General features: G+C 43.1%; 2 long non-coding RNA genes across 2 annotated transcripts in view; one reads left to right on the plus strand and one right to left on the minus strand.

Moving 5' to 3' along the window:
• LOC147758272 (uncharacterized) overlaps nt 1-21,336 on the minus strand; it is a 123,669-nt gene that overhangs the window by 9,372 nt on the left and 92,961 nt on the right. Inside the window, exon 2 of the long non-coding RNA XR_015323033.1 lies at nt 14,496-14,604. This is a non-coding gene — a long non-coding RNA (uncharacterized LOC147758272). The remainder of the gene's footprint in view (nt 1-14,495; nt 14,605-21,336) is intronic.
• On the plus strand, nt 33-12,259 carry LOC147758273 (uncharacterized). Its single transcript, XR_015323032.1, has 2 exons — nt 33-1,524; nt 10,913-12,259. It is a non-coding gene; the product is annotated as an uncharacterized LOC147758273 (long non-coding RNA).

Here is a 21,336-nt window from a genome sequence, read left to right on the forward strand (position 1 = left end):
GCGCCGTGTAGAAACGCATTGCCGATTCGCATTTGTTATTTTTGGTTAATTAACAACAAACCAGCCACATCTAATTAGAGTTCGTCGTGTTTGATTATGCTTTTGCAAAATCAAATACTATGTCCCGACAATGTCCGAAGCCAAAGCCAGTAGCCACTTTATCCACTGCCTTCCGCGCCATATATTTTAGCGAAGAGTCTGTATAATTTTGGCTCGTGGATAGCTTAGACAATACCAACAGCAGCCATGTGCTTCGAAACAATTATTTCAACATTTAGTGTTTGGTGCATCTTGCTTGTATTTAGAGGTAGGCCCTCATTTTTCTTTTCGCGGTAGCCTACGATCGTAAACGTGTACGGCTTGCTCCAGCATTGCGTAGTTATTGGAGCTATTTAGTAGAGGCGATACGAAAGCCGCACACTGGTATGTTCGCCCGTCTGTCCGCTCGCCGTATGGAGGTGTCTATCAGAAAAACATATATTATCCCTTTTGCTTGCACTTTCTCCTTCACAACTCCGTCTATCTATCTATCTATCTCGTCCCTCCATCGGACTCTCCATAGTTCCGTTTTACTGCCCTCTCCCTCTCGTTCGGTTGCCTTCCCTCTAGTTCTCGAGCGCGGCCACGTCATCGTCCGCGGCTGATACTGCCTCTGCTGCAAACGACCGTTAGCCTCATTCTCCATCTCTCTGATCCGTTCGCGTTCCGCTTTGCTCTTTTAGCGAAGTTGTACGAGCAGAGGGGCAGTTGCGGCTGCAGCGGGCCATTGAGCCGAGTACGTCCATAGCTTCTATTTATCATCCTAAGCAATGGCTATATACGCAGTCGAAAGCGGCCCCTGGGACATAAGCCATCCCCATTTGGCCTGAAGTTCACATGCGGCGTTGCGGCCAAAGGTGCGGGAACAGGTCGGCTAGACTGTTGGGGACATCAAGTTCCAGCACATGTGCCCCTTCAACGACGGCACTGCGCGGGGTTCATAGTGAGAAGAGATTAGTGGACGGAAGGAGACCACGTCCGCAAATGGAATGATACCAGCATAAGGTGAACCAAAAGCAGATTAAAGAACTCATTACGAGTATGGGTCACCAATATGCAGAAATCTGCGCCACACTGCGTGGCTAAAAACCTCGAGGCTCGCCTTAACCATGAAAAGCATTGCTGACCCCATTCCTTATCTAGCGTTACACTAACTGACAAGCTGGTGTCTGTGTTGTAAACGCATTCGTGGCTTTGTTATCGTGCAGACGACAGCGTCACTTAAAATCACAAGCAACAGACGACAGTCAATACCATTGCAAATAGATCATCGTAATTTCAGTTAGTACATTTGGTTTTGACTGACGCTACTTGACGTTTTTCGCAATACCATTGAAGACTTCGTGCTTTTTACATACGATGTGCAAGCAGCATGAACGTCTCAAAAATTTCCCACAACCGCGATGATCGACGCCAGGCTTTTGAGTGTAAAATCCAAAGAAATAGTCCGTTCAACATGCGTAACCTTCAGACACCTGAACCTAAGTGAGTACGTGCTCTACTGCTAAAACGGTATCGATCCCGCACAGACTACGATGGATGTCGGCCCTATGCACTAAATAATTTAAATCTCTTTGCCTGACAGCAACCTATAAAAAGCTTTGCGTGTGTATGTATATGTTATTTTTGCCATTGCAACGAAAAACGTGCAAGTATAATGCCGAGGGCGGCGACGGCCCGCCCGTGTCGTCGCCGTCTATCGCATTTGCTCAGAATCGCGTCAGAAGAAGATCCCGTGCTTCGTCAAGAATGAATTACGATGGTGGCATAGTCCTGTCCCGCGTAACGTCACTTTAGCTTACGATCTCTGTATAAGTTTGTGTGTGTAAAGGGGAATGATATACTTATGCGTCATCTTGTGCGATAAACTGTGCCTTCGTAGTGGTGATGGAGGTTCATACCTGTTACCATCATATCCACGATGCATCGTCACAGTAGCCTTCCACACCGGACTTCTCCCTCTAGACAGCTTAGTCTCTGGTGATAACCAATGCAATATATTGCCCTTCTGTTTACCACTTCTCTCTAGCACAACCTTTTTGTAAGGGCGTACATGCTTGCAAAGCCCCGACCAGGGAAGAGCAAAACTCAATAAGATTTGCTTTCCTTGTACGCTTGCTAATGGTCGACAGGACGGACAGGATCGGACCGTTAAGCGAGTAGTTGCACTGGATGGATGAATTGAGGTTTATCCTGGACGTTCACTTCGGCTTTCTCGTGCTTCGACTAGTAAACTGGCCCAAAGGAGAAATAGGAATCCTTAATGCGCAGTTACACCGCGAACATGCCGACACGAATATGGAATATAGTACTATAGCAGCCTATGTAATGCGCGATAAAGTGTCGAATAAATAAGCTGGTAAACCGACATGCTGGCTTCACTCTTTGGAAGGAGCGGAATGGAGCGCACGACTTCACCAGAGGTGCTGTTCCCTCTCCCTATTGGCCTGAAGAGGGGCTCAGGATGGAGCCGATACACAATGCTTTAAGGGATCAGATCAATATTGTTGGGTGTCGTCGCAAGCATGAGAACTATAGATCTATGTCGTAGCCTATAGGGGAGCTCTGACGGAAATCCTTTTGACTAAATTGTCACCTGTCGTCGAACGTAGGCTTTAGGTTTCATTTCAGATATGATAAATTGACAGAGGACGGACCCATTGAAATGTCAGCGCAGAGTCACTCTCAGTCATTCCCGAAAGGATCCTATCGTACAATACTCGTAGTAGTAGAAGCTTAGCTGTCTTTGGTATTGGCAAATGGAATACAGCTACTGTCATGGAATCTGCGGTTCCAATTAGAGTGCTAGGATAACCCCAGTTTACTTATGGTTCTTTCTCGAGAAGGTAAAAACGATTTAATGAGGTCTATAAATTGGTATGAGAGTTCGACCCTGATAATCTAGAGAAAAAAATTAAAAAAGGAAACGTAAGTAATATATGTTAACTTGCAGTAAGGAAAATAGGTTAAGAAAGAAACGAACAGAAAATATAGAACTCTCAGAGTACAAGCTGGACTTCAGTTGGCTCGTGACTTCGAGAGCCATGTTGCAGACCTTCTTCGGGAATGAACTGCAGGCCATCTATTGCATGCCTTGGAATTCCGTTTCTTGCAGTCTTCCCAACTACTAGCCCAGAGTCCCCATTGCTAGTTCCTGTCGAGGCACTGAACGATATACCAACTGCCGGTAGTACCCTTCCGTTTCTCGATGCTCCCTTCCCGGTAACCGTCCACCCATCCGCACGAGCTGTATGGACCAAGTAGCAAGTAGTATGGAGTGGCCCAGGCTCATTTAATGAAGATTAATGGATAATTCCCACTGCTACCGCGGCGGTCGCGCTGTACCGGCCGGCAGAGATGCCGTTAGTGCCGCCAATGGTGCGATTCAGTTGCGAGACAGACGGCGCCGTAGAGTTTCCTTCTACCGCACCACTACCACCATCACCAGTATGGCTCCCCCAAAAATGCCCCAAGAACGGCCGCAACTGAGGGCGGAACGGGGAGCGGAGGGTTGGTGGCTATCCCCATCACCTCGTCAGTTGTCTTGGGTACCCGCTGTGCTATTTCCTTGTTAGACTCAGCTTATCCCTTCCAATTCTATGGTACATTCTGCCCCTTTTCCCCCGAACCTCCACGTTGTCAGAAGAACTCTGTTCGCCTCCGTAACGCTCGAGAACTACACTACTGGCCATAGTGCTTCGCCGGGCAAGTCCCGGGACGGAGAAATAGGGCCTGTCGGTCGGTCTTCGCGAGTTTGTTAGATTCGGGATAAAAGGGGAGAACTGGGCGACCCCAAACATCCCCCGTGCAAGCGACGGCTGGAGGCCTAAGGGTTGGGCGTCCAGTTAGCTAGATTTCATTAATAATTCCTCGTCTTCGTCGTCCATCTAACATCATCCATAATAAAGTGATTTATTAAGGAGAATAGCTCTAGCTAACAGAATGGAGCTAGTGCCAACGTTTATAGAGAGTCGAAAGCAGACGCGCAACTACGTGAGTGTGCTGCTAGTACGGAAAGAAAGGAAAGACCGTGATTCCATCCTGCCGAATTTAGGGACGCCTGTAACACTGCGAGGCGACAGACAGGGATAATTGAAAAGGCAACTTGGAAGGAAAGCTGAGCGAAGTAAGCGCGAATAACACGCATGGACATATTCACGGGCGGGTCTTGGCCAGCGTTATGTAGACCTCCTTGCGGCAAGTTCAGAGAAGTACAGATAACCTGGTTTTAAGAGAAGGGGACAAAGACCAGGCAAGCGGCGCGCGTAATTCGGTTACTAACGGGTACGGACTAAGATAGGCAAACAGCTCATGGCTGATGGAATGTTCGGAAAATAGACATCCGTATAAAATGCACGAAGAATATGAACGATGCAAGTGTCACATCTTAATGGATTGACGCACCCCACACGCGCCACATAAACGTGTGTCGCAAAATAGACAGATAGGGTGTAAAAATTGTTCGGTGTCTTGTGTATTTTTTGATAAGCTTCGAAAGCGCAGCGAGAGGGATAATTGGTTTGTTGAGTTTCGTCGGTTTCACTACCTAAAAGGAAAAGGATTAGCTCGGTCTGTGTAGGTCGAGCGACCAGGAACAGTTCCGAATTGCGGTAATCCAACCACGAACAGCTTTGCCTCACTGCTGCGAGTTTTTTTTACATTCTCAATGTAACAAGTAAGGATCGTTTTTTGTACACCTTCTGAAGGCACTTTCTAGTAGGAGGGGTAATAATAATAACAGCACGTCTAGTTGCATCTTGGGTTGTTGTAGGTTTGTCACCCTAAACGGTTGTCTCTGTTTCGCTCGACCGCAGACAGAATGCAGGTATTTGTGGTACACCGTGATGCCGTGGTGATATGGCATGACATTGCATCATAGGGCTGTTGTCTGTTGTTTTCTGGTGTCTCCTTCTCGCTGTTGGTCTCCTCTGATCCAGCAGACTTCCTTCTTATCTTCTTTTTTGCCCGTCACCTCCCCTTGTCTTCGTTCGTCGTCTCCTTTTGTTGACAGGGCTCATTGCAGAGGCTAAGGACCGTTGAGGAAGAAACGCGCGAAATACGGACAGACCATTAGCAATCGACGTGACGCTGCCCGGACGCTCTCTTGAAGCGAGGCTGCGATGTTCGCAACATGCTCAATGTGCGAACGACAAGGGCTTGTTGTCGTGTGTCAAGACACATGACGTCGACAAGAATAACACGAGTGCTATGAACAGTAAGAGCTTTAGGGTAGCTATGACGATGGCTGGGATTGTGGTGACGATGATAGCCCGGCTCGACAGACGGACAGAAGGACCAACCTAGAAAATGGAGCAGATTCGAAAGTTCGCTGACAGTCGGGCGCTGCACGGCCGCTGTGATGATGCGTTGGCGACGGGCAGATAATCAGACGCTGTCAGATCATGTTTGCACAACTGTTCGCCGATTTCTTCTGCCTCGGCGATCTCTGTCGTTCTGTAAATGCGTCTCCGCTGATCCAGCAGAGAAAAAGAGTAGATCTACTTTTCGCGCCGACAGCAGTTAGGAAGAGATTGCTGGTCTCGATGATGCTGCGCTACTGGCAAAAGAAAAAGTGATACGAAGTCGTTAGATGGATAATGCAGGAATAGAACGTGGAGGCGACGCGGTCAATAGCTTGTGCGGTGAAAGCAGGAAACGTGGTTATGAGCTCGGGTACGCACACTGCTTATGGCAAAAGCAATCATTGAAAGGCCGAGCTAAACTAAAGGTTAATGGAGGTGCCAGTGAAACGTTTAGATATCTCTGTTTTCGTCAATGGGCTGTCTCATAAACGTCTCCAGCGGACCTTTCAGCAATAAGGTCGTTTCTCGCCTAATGTAGTACTTGCGCAGAACTATGAATCGAAGAAGCAGTTCGTGTCACAGTTCTATGACAGAAGTAGTTGGGACCACTACAGTATGGCGCGGCTATCGTGTTCCAACTCTTGGAAGACCTTAGTAGAATCAAGAACTATAAATTGTTAATTTGAATACAGAACATATACCTGTTGAAGGTAAAGACTTCGCAGGAAGGACAGGGAAAATCTCGGTCTATTGTTGTCATCCTTAGTTGATGAGCGACCTACGCGGACAGAGTTTGTGCTTGGGGCTAGTTGTTGATCTTCTCACCTTGGTTGACATAGTGTCTTCCAGATCGCTATCTATGGCTCACGACTTCAGAGACGGCTACAAAAATGCGCAAGACCAAGCTTGGTTCTAGCTTTCTTTCGTAGCCGACGCGTCCTCACTGATTATCAACTGCAGGCGTTGCAACCGATAGCTATCTAATGGCATTCACAATAAGGTTTCAAACAGCAAGACTACTATTATTTAGCTAGGATAAGGAAACATGCCCGCTTCCTCGTACTGCAGGCACTGTATCCTGACCGTCTCTTCTTGACCTAGTCACTTATTCATCCGTTCTACCTTCCTCATCTATGCAGATGGATTCTTTCCGTCCACCAAATACGGTACCGTCTTGAAGCATTGACGCGAAAATTTGAAAAACCTATTCATCCTATGTCAAGCGCTCGACATCCTGCGCTAGCTTACTTTATCGACACTTTCTGCCATCCCACTCTCGACTATGCTGTTTCTGTTCTGAGTAGCATATCAGTCTTGTCTCATTCCGATCTTCGCTGCGTCACTTATTTTTGTGCAGAATTTCCTCTGAACGAACGAACAGCCGCTCGTGCTGCCACGGCTTAGAACGCTATTGCTGCACACCAGCGATGTGTTCTATGAGGCTGCATGATTTCCAACTTTTCCTCGTCCCGCCATGTTTCACCTCTACGCACTGCTTATTCTTTGTCGATCGGAAATGGGGAGAAGCTGTGGCAGGGTTGTTCCTGGTGACAGCTATTGCTGTTATACGATGACGTTAGTACGGGTTGGCGATGATGGCAGCAGCAGGGGCGGCAGCGACACCCTTAGCCACGGGTGTCTCTTACTGGTTTTGAACGATTCGGTTCATATTTATATACTATAGGTACCTTTCTCTTGAGAAAAAGAACAAGCAAAGACAGCGGAGATGGAGAACTCACGTCTCCCAAATGATGACAGTGACAACAACAATAGCAGCAGCAGTAGCGGGAACGAACAACCGATCAGACGAACAAGCGCATCGAATGACTGGCCTATGGGTAAAGTGTGTGTGACGCGTTGTGGAAGATTGGTGACGCCGAGTTTAGCGGCGGCGCGGCCACCAACAATCCGACATCACCGAGGCTGTAATAGCCGTGAGTTTTTGGATGATGGCATGACGCTAATGATGATGAAATTGTGATGGCTGACAAAGGCCACACAACTGGCGTGTCAAAAACCGTTTAAAGAAAGTAATCAAACGACAGCCGGGGCGTCAGACGACCACCCAACGGACACGTAACAAATGCAGCCAACAAGCACCGACGTCCAGCTTGTTGTCGATATCGTTTACAGAGCTCTTACGATTTCCCTTGGCAGCTCGCACCGGCCAAACGACGACGAACAGCCAACGACAATTTGATGCAGTAGACGTGCGTATCAAATATTGGTTAATACTATTAGCTTCATAACTTGAAGATGCTACCTGTAATGGTAACAACGATGGTCTAAACATATGTGAGGGCAGCGCGAGGGAAGAGAACGCCGACCAATTGTTGAGGAGCAAACGCGAAGTTTAACACATGAAGCAAACGGTAACGATGACCTCTGAGTAAATCATTACGGCTGGTTTCCCTTAAGACAAGCTCTGGACATTAGAAGAAAGATATGGTAAAAGAGAACTTCATCTTGAAAAAGCAGTGCTGCCACTTAAAAGTGTTATTTCGCTATATAACGTTCGTACTGAGTAGTAAAGTCGATAGCCAATTAACGGTACCTTCCGCAAATAGTAAAAACCAGGTAGACGCTGGTTCTTTTTAAAAGACTAGCAATTGATAATTTCAAACGGAAACTATTGTACTTAAATAGAAAGTTGAGTCTCATCATGGGTTCAAACAAACTTACAAGTACATGTTACACAATATTTTTCACTCGTCGGTTCATCAAGGTATAAGCAGCACAGGTAGAGCTTGCATAAAAATCTATGGAGTTAGTAAATCCATGTGAGCAAATCACCCCCCACCTAGCATGCTTGCTAGAGAACCAAACTCATACAGGTTACAATGTATCTCAGTACAGTGATTATACTAGTCGCAGTCTTCGTCACGATGAGACTGACTAGTAGAATAGAGCAGAAAGCATAAACAACTCGTTTGGGTTAAAAAGGATCGCTCCATTGTCTCGATTTTAACATTTGTCCTGGAGCAGAGAGAAATGGAACAGGAGAAGGAACCGATCCAGGATAACACTGAGTACGATATGACGGTACGAATGCGACCTATTTTTTTCTAACACTAATCCTGTGGAATCTCGCATATGATGAAGCACGTAAATCCGCCCGCGCCGGAAGGAGTAATTAGAATAACCTATACAGAAGACCTAGCTTTAATGCTTGCTTGATGATTGATTGAACTTGATGCTAAAACATACGATTTGGCTGTAAAACACAAATTTCCGTAACGTGATCTTTCTATCCTCTACGTTCACTTAAGTTTGTGTTTTTGGGGTGTTATGTTATATTTGTTCAGTGAGAGTGGATTGTATTGCTACGGGGGTCTTTTGAATATTTGAGGCAATCACAATGGGGCTTACAATGTTGAAAGCTCTATCATCTTACATCAATCACCATGAAGACAGCTTATTATTGTTCTACTTAGGCAAAAAAAAAACTAACGAAAGTGTCAGCTCTTTATTTGCTGCCTCAGTGATACCTAATTTTATGTTATAATTGCGATAATTGGATAACTGGCGCATCGTTTGTGAGTAAGTCTACCGAAGCCTTCATTTTCCGTCAAAATTCCTTTACTGACTCCGCACCACCAACTGTATCTTCGAAAACACTCGCTAATCTGTTTTGTTCAGTATTGGGCTTACAAAAGCTGATGGGCTCATTTTATCTTACTGATGCTAGTAGCAATTAATTTTCTCTATACGTCCTGTTCCTTCCCTCGCATACCTTGCCTCTTATGTGTCTCATTGAAAGCTTTAGATTGTCATCCCTTGCTTTCTTTCCATCGCTTGATTTGATCGGTTACCGCTAGGTACGACCAGTTCATTTGTGTGTTCACTGCTTTAAGTCCTAATCCAGTAACTTAGCCTTGTGCGACGCCACCAAAAACAGCTTATCCGTCGCCCAATAGATGAACACTATCGGACCAGCCTACCTGCATCGTCGCTTCTCATTGTTCCTTGTACCAGCAAGCGGCCTGTTATGGCGCGATTCAGTCAAACGCACTCGTGGCCTAATCATCTTGCCGTCCGTCCCATTAGCGTAATGGGGCGCCTCTGGATTGGGTAACGATTTACTTTCGAAACAGAAGCCACAACTACAGTAAATGACGTTTCGCTGGACGTCGTAAAGTCTCTTACATTCTGTATATGGCTTCCGATGTCTGAACTGACTTAAATGCTGCTTCAAACCAACTCAGACCTGAATAGTGGCAGAGCAGTCGAAATTTAGTAGTAGAGCCAGCAACTTTTTATCAGGTAGTACCGTCCGCCGAGTACGTCGCATCAGGCGACCCACGGACGGTGAAAATGATGGTGACTGCCGTAGCAGTGGCGACGGCTTCTTACGAACGACGATGACTCAAGCTGCATGATCATCATCGGATCAGAATCAAATCAGCTTGGCGACTATATATCGATTGGTCGATGATACGCGCTGGCCCTCATTACTTTCTAATCTCGTGGTCGGTGTTGTCTCGTCGCTTGTAGTCTGTTGCTATTATGTGGAAACTAATGGGCGATGACCTGACTGGGTCTGAGGATCAGTTGACGGTCAGCTGTGTCGGCGCTCTATGCGTCAGTAGGTTAAGCGCAAGGGTAGTCGAATAATGTAGGGGAGCAAAACGTGGATATGAAACTTTCAATTCTGCTGGTAGCTGTTGGTCGATTTTCGACAGTGACGTAGAATCTGGTGACATGGTTTAACCATGTGAAGATATAGTGACAGCTCTTAACCTGACCAAAACAAGCGGTGTAACCAAGAAGCGTTAGCTTCAAACAGCACCCTGTTATATTCGCTATCTATCCACTGCGTTTGCCTAAAGTAAATCGGTCAGGGGAGACGATACCTACATATTGGCATAATTGTTAGTAGAGACGGTTCTGTTAAAGATTCGGTATAAACAGTGAACGCTGTTTGCTTTGATCACCACCGCCGAAACGCTGCTCTAATCATGTATCGATAGCCGATAACGTGAATACATACGTAAACAAGTATGTTTATGCTATGGAAGAACGAAAAAAAAACATCAAAGTATGCCTTATTTGACGAGTCTTGTTTTTTTTTTCGGTATATCTAAAGTAATCCATTCCTACCTAGACGGTAGCATGGTGATCACATTCAGTATATACCGCTATCTCTAAGAAAATATTTAGAAACAAGGAGTCACTGTATTTAAAGAGAATGATTTGGTCATTGCCTTGATTTGACAATGTATAATAAATTGAAGGACAATGTCTAATAGTTATTTAGCCTTTCTACTGTAGGCTAATAAAAAGGCAAGCATATAGTAGTTAACTGGGGGCGAAGCGAAACATAATTGTAGGCATTTGTGCTTTCATCAAGAGTAACCGCTCGTGCCATATTGTAGCAACGCAACTGACATGATATATTATGATTGTCTCTTAACCTAGGGCTCACTTAAGGCCCTCAACCAGTAATAGAAATAATCTACGTTACGGCTATGAAAAAAAAAAAAGAGTAGTTTTTCCTAGCTCAGTTGTACCTGCATTTAGCAGCGCGTGTCTATCACATTTAACATAGCGTTTTTTTAACCTTCTGTCAGGTTTTGATAAACAGATCGTGACAACAACATCGAACCATTGCATTACTACCGCCATTGCTACCCCTGGCTAAAGAAAAGTTCTGTCGGCGGTTTCTCACTGACGCAGCAAGAACAAACGCCAAATAGAAGCATAAGCGTCACAATTCTTCCGGACAACAAAGAAGAACAGTTGCAGACCTCAACAAAAATTAGTTACGGTAAACGGCGACGCCAAAGAGCTGAAGCAGCTTCAATGGGAGCGCCGTCGTTGCCCCTGTGGCTATTTCAGACTCGAACTTCAACAACAATGGAACCGCAACGGCTGGCATTCGCGAGAGTTATTTTGACGGGTCAAAAAATTTCATCAACTTTTCAGCTGTACACACCACCAGTAGACGAAAGTTGGGAAGTACCTACATCGCCTCTTTTGGTATCTATAAGCTAATTGAAAATCATCGAAGAAGATATTCTTTCGTTTAGTTCCGTAGCCGCAGTTCAGCGAAAACACACGCTAAAGGAGCCTGGAGCGACAAACAACAATCAGAAGGTTGAGGGTCACAGATGAGGCAGCTGCACCTCAAAACCTCAAACGAAAAACTAATTGTGATGATTGCGGAACCTTCAGACCCAAGCAGAGCATGAACAATGCGCTCTCTATCGTATCGACATTTGATTTTTCGTAAAACGTGTCATCTCTCATCTACTTGTATTGGATATCATTGGGCATATGTTATGACAAGATATTGTTTGGAAAAGAGCGGTCAACGTTACAGAACACATCGAATCCTTAGAAGACTTCATGGACTTGTATGATGTGACAAATGACAGCATACAACGTGTTTATTCGACGAGACCACACGATTTCGTCAGCACGCTTCAATCATGGCTTGGCTCGAGGGCTACAGAGTCACGCGCTAACTGCAACGTATTCCTCAGATCCACGACCATGTTACGTCAAACGCTGCTATGGTTGGTGGCACAGATGCTGATGAACAACGTAGCATATCGATTCTCTCAAATAGGTCATGAGATCATAAGTAAAAAACCTTCCGAGCGCTGCTTTTAATTTTTGTACAAAAAAGAAATATTATATATACCATATACGGCAATGTCGTTACTTTACCGTATAGATTTAAACGATCTGGTAAATGGTTCTGGACAAGGTAGTATTATAGCATTTATGCAACGGTGGAAAAGCTTGAGTCGGCGTGTCTTCGATTCGCGACATCTTCCTAATAAATACCACCATGATGATTGGTTTATGTTATACAAAAAACAAATGCAGGACAAGTGTACTGTCCTAAGCACCTGAAAAAACATGTCTTATAAATTTCATTGAAAAAACGAATAAAGCATAACGTTTGTGTATATGTTTGATATATTGGGAAGGTGGCGGAAGAATTGGAGAAATAGCTAGTTGACGTATTGAGCGGGTAGGGCGATCACGTTCACGGTTCCCGATTTGGTACTGCAGTCGCGTTGCCAACAATTGTGACCGTCTTTAAACAGTAACGAATCTGACAGCTTGGTAGTGTACTTTTTTTTTACCAAACCTAACTGGCAAATGTCGACATGAGGTCAGTTGAAGTTCGACAATTCACAGGACCTCATGAAATCATTGTGATCAAAATGGATTAAAATGTATACAAGCCATTGTACGCAGTGCCTTTCTCCAGGAAATCTCTATTCAGAAAGAGATAATAGATCGCTACAAATGCTTTCCAGTGAAAAATATATACCTATTTAGCAACTAAATAATAGAGAATAAATAAGACACGCGGAAACATAGAAATGATTAGTAAATGTCGTAAAACAAAATACTTTATTTAGTGGTTGCAGGGCTCAGCGTGGCCACATGTTTCACCGATTACAGTTAGAAATGACAAGATATAAACTTCTTGTACAGTGGATATAATGTAATGTATCGCTACGGTTATCGCTATTTCCATCTATTCTAAGGCAAGCTCGATTTAGTACAAGAAGAACTTGCCCTAAATCAACCGGGCAAGTCACCAGCCCAGTTTTACCTACTTCTCGAATAGAAGCCATTCGCTGAATGAACGCAATGGCCGATTTGATTGCCATCGAGATTTGCTAGATGTTTCACCCCTCCAATGGGGATGGTCTACGTCAAAGGGCCGTCTATACCAGCTGCCATTGTTTGCGCAGTCTAACTAACAATTAATAACGGATGCATCAACGAAGAACCGACGTGAAGCTTAGGTAGGTAATATACGGCTATTTAACGATTTCTGGTCAAACGGCCGAGGCGATACACCAAGGGCTGAACAATAGGAACTGAAGAAATTAATTTTAGAGAGCTGATTCTAAAGCGAACTTGAACGTGAGACCCTTCTTATAAAGCAAATGAGCACCTGCTTCAACCGTTGTGTCAGCTAGTGTTACTTGTTCATTGTGCGGACAAGAATACGTCTCTATAGTTTACGATGAGCGCCATCATTTATCGTTCCTGCAGTCCGGCAAGGATTAAAACCTAATAATTACAACTTTTCAAAAACTTACCGATTCATTAATCTTCATGAGCACGAACTAAGTTAAATAGTGCAGAGGCATTGCCGTCGTTTTGGGCGAACAGAGTTGTCGTCGTGACATAAAGCAACACGGTGCCTGTTCTTTCAGATCCTATTATGAGACCGCAATAGCGACCACATTAGATCTAGGTAAATGTGTTTACTTTCCTATGTATGTTATTCGTATTCTAAATGATATTTCTCATCATATATATATATATATATATATATACATACTGTGCTTACCGATGCGGAACATGTTTGCAGGACGACATTGACGGCTATTAGGGGACTTTATGTAGGATACTATTATAAGTTGTATCCCTTTACGAAGCAAGCGCGCAGCAGAAGTAATCATTTGTATCAGTATCCAACTGATATATAATCAGGCCATCTACGAACCATTTGCTTAGCCAAAACAAGGACAATATTATGATTCGGTTGTAAGTTTTGTCGAAAGCCTGTACCTTATTATGTTACGATAACAACAGTCTTCAGCCAATTTGTTATGCTGGTTTCCGTTGTATGCATCACTTAACTGACGACTAAAAGCACATGTTACGATAGGAACGCCTGGTACCTTAACAATCTGTATCTGTAGCCAGAGTTAATAAAATCATACTTCGATATATACTTTTTCGACTGGAAAGTTTCAGTGAAGCTTAAACGTGAAGTAATAACATTTGTATTAACTTTTGCTGTTCGAAATTAAAGAACATGTAACTCTACTACTGTAAAATTGAAATGGTGCTTTTTTCCTTCTTTTTTAATATAGGTCAAGCCTATGAATCGATAAAAGTAGTTTCGGACCACTTAGACGGAAGCCATAGTCTAGATGACTATATCTCTTGTTTCCTCCGCCGACTGAAATGCCCTTACAAAATAACTATAGTAACCGTTTTAATAATTATACAAAGACCAGATATTATGAATTATACTGCACCTCCTCTGACTGGATTAAATTGCGCGCGTTCATTCCTTTTGAACGAGCACGCCGCTAGATTGGCGGAGATAATGTAATTACATGTATAATTTCAGACAAAAAAACTATTTAAGCAAATCACTTGACTTACGTGCAGTTTCAGAAGGAACTAGACGGCCGTAGATAATTAAGTAGAATTCCTTGTGTAATACGTACAGTTCGGCACAACAAAACGCGTCACGATTCGAGAAAAGGAACACCTAAACGAATCCCAGTTAAAACAAGAAGTGGAAATTTTACATAAGCAAAAAATTTATGTATATAGACATGTGTGTGTGTTGACGGGCAGAGTATAGAACTGTAATGTTTGTCGCTATTATTACGTCCCTAGCGAATATTGGCGCGTTGAGCTGACGGAAACCGACATTTGACAACGCTTGCCTTTACTAATTCTATCAACTGTTTCTAGGGGGGGTTGGCTAAGTATGGCGCAATTCCTTGACTGACTCGTTCAGGAATTAATGCAGATTGTCAATATTGAGCTGTCATATCATATCATTCATAAGCAAATAATTTCCCGATAAAAAGTTGACCTTCGTCATCTACGAGATGCTATCAAGCTCTCACACTATACGAAACAGCAAAACAAACAATTTCAATAAGTGCAACCGAGTCGAAATCTTTCCCCACCTTTACCGAGGTCCTGACATACAAAATAAGTTCAGATCTTTTTTAGATTATTTTTTAATTAATAAGGGACAAAAAAGTACGGCATAGGGAAGCTTAATTTCATTTTTTTTTAAAGAAAAAAAAAATAGATCACGGTTGCCAGTTGATTTCTAAAATGAATTAGAACTGCTGCCATCGGACAAGTGACTAACATCTAGGTCGGCGGCACACCCATATCCCCTTCATAGAGATGTGCTTATTTTTATTTTCGAAATTCTATGACGGTCATGGTTTCGTAATTCAGCGAATTTCTGCTAGCAGACAAAATCTAAACGACCGAAATTTAGTGAACTGTAACAACCATTCAGGCAGCCTGTGCGCTTTCCAAAATTCTCCCAAGTCTAAAAGGAAACAAACAATGCAACATATGTAATGTGTTTTTTTTGTTTTTTTCACCTCCTTGTACTACTTGTACCACTAATTATAATCCCATTAAGGTAAGGCACAGTTCGCGGAGACCGATTCGCTAGCCACTAGTTAAGTTATCCACTTCAGCAAAGGGTCAAGTGCGCGATTCATATCTCTGAACCCGCAAACTGCATCAGCTATAAAAACGGTAAAGGCCAAAGAAACTCTCACAGCAGATGACCTATCTGAGATTTATTCATGAGCTACGTTTTACACAAAGCATATACAAGAACATTGTTAGCTAAGTATAGTTCGCACGACTAGCCGGCTCAATAAGGCGTATTCGTTGAAAGCAAACAATGTTTACAGCGATCTAACAATCTAAAATTCAATATCTTAAACTATATTATCTATCGGGGCTTTATGTGAAAATAATGACTAGCAAAAAGTGCTAGCCATAGCAAATTTGAGACTTTAACATATGAATGATCGTTGTCTATCTATTTCGGTTAGACGTTTACGGGGTAAACACGTAATATCTGTATTCTACATAGCACCGTAATATATACACCGTATATACAAGAAGCATAACAGTTTGGCATATGGCACCCAGTTGACAGCCACTGTGTTTGAACTATCCAGAATGGTAACAAAGGCGACAATGCTGGCACGACCTCTTATCGCATTCAACGATAGCCGGCCAATTTACTGCTTTCTTTGCAGAAGCTCCAGTACAAACTCCATGAAAAACACGTAGAAAAATCGTTCGTTACATCCTGTCATAAGCTATCGCTTAACAACATCGAACGGGATACGACCCTGAGGTCCGAGGTGTGATTAGTTGCCACGGCATACGTTACAGATGATGGGAGTCTTCACACGTGATATCGAAATTTGTATTTGGCCATCAAGAGACAATTGGGAAAAAATAAAAGGTCTTGTCTCTGTGGCCTGCTTGCAACTATTTTTTTGCTTAACGATTTTTTTTATATATTTCTCTTCGTGTCCTGTTTTTTGCCGCTAATTTAATTAATCAAGTGTTGACCGACGAGCAGTTAGCCGGATCCAAGTGTTATTATCGTTGTAGCAGCGGCCGAAGCGTGTAGCCACTGGACTTTGCCTCGTCCGCGAGAAATGCCTAGCTGTGACCATTGATTTTACTCCTAAAGGAGTATTATGTAACTCAGGCTTGACTCTTTTTTGCGTGTCATCATTATTGTTGTTATTTCCATCACAATCATATCTATAAAATGTGGTCGTTATCCTTATTATCACTTTAATATTACTGTGATGTTCGTGGATATTGCGCCATCGTTACGTAGCTGCCGCGCTATCTTTGCCATCGTTACCATATTTTTATATAGCTTTACTGTACGCTAAAAGGAAAAAATGTACGTTAGTACAAATAGCTATCTGTCTACGGAAGAAATAATTATGTACTCTCTTGTTAGCCGGCCTGTTTCTCTTCTCACAGCAGAAACATCCTTTCAGCGAAATTCTGTCTTCAGTTCTCTTCGCTGGAAATTCGAATAAATTTCATATATTATCCTCAGCTCGTAATCCAAAGTAAACAGATAAGATTCATTGTGGACTTATGTGCATTAGTACTTAATAATCAATTACACTAGCTCAGGTACAGAGGAATTGGACGGATGTGCAGACGCACAAAGAATTTTTGTACCGCTCTTTCACGGAAATAGGTTTATGGTGGTTGGTAATCTTGACGTTAGTAAAGTCTATGGGATTGGCCGGTCTTGACAAGAGCTAAATGATTATGAAATGTAGTGTTGAACGCCTCGTTTGATGACAGTTGTGGATTAGGTGAGTACCTGTTTCTCGAGAACCCGTGACTCGCAAATTGGCCCACCATACACATGCAAGAACATGCAACGATCATTAAATGTACGAGAATCGACCTCGTCGAATTTTTCAGTTGAAGTCGCGAAGCCGAGTTCCCACTTTTGACGTACGGACGGCCCTTGTACTCGGCTGCATGCAGCGGCGGTTATGTGCGTATACTATTTTCACAACGAGGAGCTATACAACCAAAAGTGAGACTTTTATAAGTTTTTCGTACTACGTTTTCGTGGTGTTACAATTTTCCGGTGGTTTGCCCGTCGAGCTTAAAGGACAACGGACTTTGAGATTCAAAATACAGTAATCCTCGGTAAGGAATCTCAGATACCCCGCAATTGACAGTAGAATCAATGCCCCCCTGCCCAATGTCAGCAACACAGGGTGCCGCTGTTCTTGTCGTTGTCATCGTTTTTGTCGACTCAATTTCATTTTTTTGACCTTCGCCATCGTATATATCTTCTTTCTTCACGTCCGCGTTTTTGCGTCCCTCTCTTCGCAATGGATACATACACTATCATATTATACGTATGAATTGTATATATAATACAATAGACATAGGACGACAGTAAAATCGAGAAATGGTCGTTCAGCTGTTGGCCGCGGTTCACTTGGCCGCGGCCGAGGAGCGGTGGCTGTGGTCACAAGCTGTCATTGCCTGCGATTCGACAGGGCGACTGGCGACGCAATGACGAAGATGAGGACGGCAGCAACCCCACGAATGTCGCAGCAGACGATCCTACGAAGATAGAGGGAGAAAGGGGAAAACCTAAGAGGGACATACGGAGAAAAAATTTGAAGATGATCACCGTTTAGAAACGGTGTGGGGGGCGTAGGCTAATGGAACGAAGTAACGAAGCTCTCGTTTTTAAGAGCTACAGCATCTTAGACGATTTCATCCATGACGTCGTCATCTTTTATTGTTTATCGTGTGTTCCTGTGTATATACGCGATGTAGGTGTGTACGACGGCACGTGTTTGATGGGAGGTGCTTGTCTCTGAGAACCACTGATGCTCTTTCAGAACAGCTGCAACGACAACGATAGCAATAACCACTAAAAACATATGGAAATTTCACCGATATCGAAGTGGCGCAGCAGTTCGCTGTGTTGATAATAAAACGCTCAAATTATCTACTGATAATAATGGTAATAGTGCCGTTACAGCTGCTCAAGCTGTAGACTGCTCTTCGTAAAGATTTCATCTCAGGTCAACTAATAGGATGAACGCTAGGCCAAAGCTAGATCAAAGGGTACATGCAGTACATAGTGGCTTACTAAATTTTCAAGCCGTCATACGCTCACGCCCTCGTTTAAACAGCCTCGTTTAAATATGCCCGCTAAACAGGCATATTAGATACACTGAGTAATTATTCATGAATGCATTAAGTAAGATAAAGCATGTATGACAAGCAGATGATGTTCGGTTGAATTTACGGATCGATGTCGACATCACTAACAAAAAGGAATCTCGTTCTTTTAATGAAAAAAAAAAAAAGATGGATTTTATTCTAATAATTTAAAATCTCTATTTTTTTTGTTTCCGCTCTACCTCTCGATAAGAGCGACAGTGAAAAGAACGATAATGTGTTTTCGCTTGACGCTGCATTCGTAATTACGAAGGTGAAGATCATGAAAAGTGCTATCTAATGAAGCGTAGAAAGCCTACAAAGAGGTCTCGTACTTGAAATGAGTTCTGCGTAAAATGAGTAAAATAGATGACTCATCTATTCCATGGACCATTATGGCTACAAGCAAACTGTCCGGCTTTCCATTTGCCGCTGCCCATAGTAATTAAACAAATAACAAACACATCGATAACATGAAAAAAATCATTGATTATCCTATACTAATATTAATTATCACTGGCATACGAAATCAAAAAGCTTCATGCCTCGAAATATATCTTAATTCTCTTTTATCCTGTTGTATACTGCAGTGTGACGATAGAATCGAGCAGCGCTTCATTGAGATATGCAATGAAAGAATAGATTGTCTCAGGTGTTCTTTAGGCAAAACTCATGACGCGATCCGATGACTGCTCTGTTCGACCCAACAGAGGAAAGGAGAAATATCTCGTTGGTAATAATAATTACGACAGCCAAGGAGTGATTGTACAAGGGCATATTAAGGCGAATTTTACCGCGTTACATCCTGTAGCCACATGGCAGGACAGTTAGGGCTAGCAAAGGGTCGTATGTACATATGGAATTTGAGACGTCTGCTGTTTCGGTTTCCAATTCAGCTAGCCCAAAGCTACCACTGAGCATCACTCAATTATACGTAATGTGAAAGCAAAGAAATATAATACAGATAGTTTCAAACACATCTATTGAATATCCGACAAGCTAGCTCTTCGTTGTTGGGCCCAACGACGACAGCAGTCAGAAGAACGAGAGGCCAATTCAAATAGAATTCAACTGTGTCTCGCGATACAATTTGCGATCAGGTAATTTCTATCTGTTTATCAATTATAGTGAAACAAGCGCCTCTAAAGGGAAGAATATCTCTATTAATTTGACAACATTATCGCTCAAAAGGCGCACTTAGCGCGGACCAGCTGAATCGACATCTGTGGCCATAACAGCATCAACAAATACAGCATTGAATTTCGTTCATTTCGTTATTTATTTCGTTGTTTTACGTTTGAAACCTGACGCATCGACCCATTGGCAACAACAGTTTTCAACGCCACTTTTCGGCAGCACCTCTCTGCGAGCTGTTGTTACGACGTAAGACCAATAACAGCGACGATATCAGAGAGTCGATGGTCGAGAAGGGCCTTTAGTAGCGGTCCTAGCATAGCAAAGTAGGCGAAGAAGACAAAGTCCGTGACTTTCATCTGATTTTCAATTTCCCTCCTTGTAGTGCTATTCCTTTTCTGTCCTCCTAAGGCTTCCTGAGAATTAGATCATTCACTTGAGCCACCGAGACGTTGCCACTATGTCGACATCAAAGAACATCGAGCCAATCGAACATGTGACAACGGCAGCATCCTACAATATTGTAAACGTGCTAACGATAGAGACGTGGCCGATTTCGTTGAGCATCGCGTATTCGTATTCCTTCGAGATAGACAGCGGCTAGTGGCGTGGCGATCGCCCCATAGTATCTCGTCATGATACTTTTCAGTTTTTCTCTCTTTTTTTTTTTTCCAGAACAGCCACGCTTACGTATCGCGGTAAAACAAATGCATTTTCTTTCGATGCTAAATTTATATTCCTCTGTTATTGACTGCCTTTTCGGACAGTATGTAGTGCAGCTTCCTTCCCTTTCTGCTTCCTAAAATGTATCGGTTTGGCGGATGCATAAATGAGGATATGGGTCGGAACAGTCTCTGCGTGACAAATTAGTGTTGAATGACCCAGCAGGTTGGATGTCGTGCGAAAGAATACTGACTAAGACAAATCGGCGGTGACAGCGGTAAATGGCAACGCTCGATGTCCAGATTTCCATTTAAAAAAAACGCGCCAAAAAAGATAGAGAGTTTAGCGCCAGTTATAGAGACGCGACGATTGGACGCACAGTAGAAAAGCGGTCCGTCATTGTAAATACAGTTGTCATCATTTCGTACTGTAACAACATTTACTTGTTGTTATTATTATCATTCAAATAATCGTTCTTAATCGAATCGTTTTATAAGGCGGTATCAATCGACCGATTTATACATTCGCCTTCTAAATATTAACAAAAGAGGTTCATGATGATCTATCGCTTTTGTTGCTACTTGTGTGCGTGCTTGTTGCTAGCAGTGGCTTTGATGTCGAATGTGATTAGTACAAGCTGCTATAAGAAAAACTGGAGGGTAATTGTTTTTAATATATATATATATATATATATATATGTTTTTTTTCGCTTGTCCTCGTTAATAAACAGATTGAACATTTTTGCTTGCTACATGACCGCGTGGTTAGCTGAGTTTTTTTTAGTTGAACTATGCAGCAGAGTGTCATGTACAAGAGCAAGATTGTAAGTACGATTTTACAAATCAGTTTGTAAGGTGTGAACATTCAGTTGCGTATGTATATGGCCCACTTTATATCAACATGTTGAGCCTTTTCT

Source organism: Varroa destructor, unplaced genomic scaffold (genome assembly GCF_002443255.2).
Source record: "Varroa destructor unplaced genomic scaffold, Vdes_3.0 BEIS01000001.1, whole genome shotgun sequence".
Lineage (NCBI taxonomy): Eukaryota > Metazoa > Arthropoda > Arachnida > Mesostigmata > Varroidae > Varroa > Varroa destructor.